Source organism: Mus pahari, chromosome 23, assembly GCF_900095145.1.
Source record: "Mus pahari chromosome 23, PAHARI_EIJ_v1.1, whole genome shotgun sequence".
NCBI lineage: Eukaryota > Metazoa > Chordata > Mammalia > Rodentia > Muridae > Mus > Mus pahari.
In genome coordinates, this window is record NC_034612.1 from 13636405 (window position 1) to 13639873 (window position 3469).

The window sequence follows — 3469 nt, forward strand, 5'->3', positions numbered from 1 at the left end:
GTTCATCACCAANGNANNTNAGGACTGGAACTCAAGCAGGTCAGAAAGCAGGAGCTGATGCAGAGGCCATGGAGGGATGTTCTTTACTGGCTTGCTTCCCCTGGCTTGCTCAGCCTGCTCTCTTATAGAACCAGGACTACCAGCCCAGAGATGGCACCACCCACAAGGGGCCCTCCCCCCTTGATCACTCATTGAGAAAATGCCTTACAGCTGGATCTCTCTCGTGGAGGCATTTCCCCAACGGAAGCTCCTTTCTCTGTGATAAGTCCAGCCTGTGTCAAGTTGACACAAAACCAGCCAGTACAGATAGACTCCCATTTAGCCCAGGCTAGCTTGGTCCTTGATAAGTAGCTAAAGAAGGCCTTGAACCTCTTGATCCTCCTGCTTCCTCCTCCTAGAGGTTAGGATTACAGCTATGCACTATCAGGCCTGCTTTGCTTTGTTTGTTTCCGTTTTTCCAGACAGGGTTTCTCTGTCTCACCCTGGCTGTCCTGGAACTCACTCTGTAGACCAGGCTGGCCTCAAACTCAGAGATCTGCCTGCCTCTACCTCCTGAGTGCTAGGGTTAAAAGTGTGTACCACCACTGCCCTGCTTGCTTGAATTTTTTTAAAAAACAAAAACTTGTGTGTGAGTCTATGTGCATGAGTATGGGTAGACCGCAAGTCCGTAGGCATGTACATATGTGTGGGTCAGAAGGCAGCCTCCAAGGTCATGTCTCAGGTCTACCTTAGCAATAGAGACTTCTTAGGCGGGTACTGGGATGGAGCAGAAGTCCTCACGCTTTCGTGGTAAGCATTTTGCCATCTCTGCAGGCCCTGCATTTCCACTTGTTAAATTAGTGGGTGGTGGTGGCAGCACACAATTTTACTTCCAGCACTCGGGAGGCAGAGGCAGCAGAACTCTGAGTTCGAGGCCAGCCTGGTCTACAGAGAGAGTTATCACTCTACCAAAGAGCATAACAGGTACCATAAGTGATGACTTCCGCCCGACCCGGCACCTCACTCAGCCCACCGGGCCTTAAGGCCCGTGAATTCCCTTGGCATCTCAGATGAGCACCTCTACCCTCACCTCATGCTACATACAGACGAAGTGTCAGAGCACAAACTGGCACCTCTAGTGAGGAAGTTAATTTCAGTTTCACGGGGGGGGGGGGGCTGTTTTTGCTATGGTAAAGTGCGGGTTCAGGCTGCTAAAGTTAACACTCTTGCCTCTGACAGTTTTAAGGAGTTTAGATCTAAAAGGGAAATAGCTTTGTATTTTCATCTTCCTTTGTAGGGTCGGATACTGAACCCAGGGCGTTACTAGCAGAAAAGTGGACCCATATGTGTGTGTTACAAACAACACCAACCAAACAAAACAAAAGCTGGGAGTGGTGGCGCAAGCCTTTAATCCCAGCACTTGGGAGGCAGAGGCAGGTGGATTTCTGAGTTCGAGGCCAGCCTGGTCTACAGAGTGAGTTCCAGGACAGCCAGGGCTATACAGAGAAACCCTGTCTCGAAAAACCAAAAAAAAAAAACAAAAAAAAAAACCCTGTCTCGAAAAACAAAAACAAAAACAAGAAACCAAAACCAAACAAATCAACCAACCAACCAACCAAACAGGTCTTATAATGCTGGCCTCCAGCTCAAACAGAGACCCACCCGTCTCTGTCCCCCACACCTAGGTGAATTTGTTATTTTTGCAGGGTAAGAAAATGACGTAGCTCAGTGGGTTAAGTCTCTGGCTAGCAGTGCACAGGAAGCTCTTGGTTTATCCCCCAGCATCACAGAACTCAGAGTGGAGGTTCATGCCTATAATTCCAAGCAGAGTCACATGAGGGGTTGGGAATTTAGCTCAGTGGCAGAGCGAGTGGTAGAGCCTAGCAAGCTCAAGGTCCTGGGTTCAGTCCTCAGCTCCAAAAACAACAACAACAACAACAAAAAAACAACAACAACAAAAGCAGAGCTGTGTGTTCTATCACTTTCATATTCTTTATATCATGCCTTTGATGGCATTAAAATGACAACTGAAGGCTGGGCATGGCAGCTCACACCTTCAATCGATTACAAGCACTAGGGAGGCAGAGGCCAGAGGCCAGCTGATCTCCCTGTGAGATCACAAAAGGAAAGGTGTGGCTTGAGTGTGACAAGTTTATGTGCCAAGCTGATGGAGGGATCAGTTGTGCTGGCTGGTTTTACGTCAACTTGGCACAGACTGGAGTTATCTGAGAGACTGGAATCTCAGTGGAGAAAATGAATCCTTAAGTACCAGTCAGGGGACAGGCAGGTTTCTGAGTTCGAGGCCAGCCTGGTCTACAAAGTGAGTTCCAGGACAGCCAGAGCTATACAGAGAAACCCTGTCTCGAAAAAAACAAACAAAAAAGTACCAGCTAGGGCTACATATTGAGACTGTCAACAAAAACAACAACAAAACACATACACACACACACATACGAATATATACACAGTATTTTCATATATACAAATACATACAAATGTATAAATACATATGCTTTAAATCTATAAGAAGATCTGCAGATGTAGATTAGCGGTAGACTGCTCGCCTCACATATAAGATTCATTAGTTCGACACTTACTGTTATAAAAACAAACACAACAAAAAAACTGAGAAAATAACTGAAAAGAAAACCAGTCACATTTCCCACATATTCAAGCTAGAAACACATCCAGAATAATAAGTCACAGGGCACAACTTCAGATCTCTGCTTCGGAATGGCAGAGACTAATTCTTACATATCAGAACCCTGTGTCTTTGGGAGAAGAAGATGAAAAGTGTCGTGTCGTTATCCCCATGTCATGGATTAAAGAAGCAAGACCAGGTAAATGAGTTGCTCACATCTGCAGGAATGAGCATCACTGAAGACGTAGCTCATAGGCCTTTCCATAAAATGTATGTAGCTGCGTCTCTGTGTGAAATGTCCTGGCAACCTATTAAGTTGAACTGCATAAATTTGCTGATTTTCAGTTACTTTTGTTTTTTATGCATTTATTTTATATAGTGATTGATTGATTGATTGATTGATTGATTTAATGTATACCTGATTGATTTAGTGTGTGCTTGAGCATGACCCAGGGCATACGTAGAGGTCAGAGGACAACTTGGGGAAAAGGCTACATGGATTTTTGTTATAGAACAAAAACAAGTTGCTGGGCAGTGGTGGTGCACGCCTCTAATCCCAGCACTTGGGAGGCAGAGGCAGGTGGATTTCTGAGTTTGAGGCCAGCCTGGTCTACAGAGAGAGTTCCAGGACAGCCAGGGCTACACAGAGAAACCCTGTCTTGAAAAACCAAAAAACAACAACAACAAAAAAGCTCATGACAGTACCAGGAATATTAATACAATTATCTCTCCCAAGAATACTCACGTGTTCCCTAAGAAGCCATTCAAAAGCTGCCGCCTTGTGAAGTCTTCACTGACTTGCTCTATCCAATGCTGATAAAGCCTACAGTCTTCTCTTACAACAGAGCC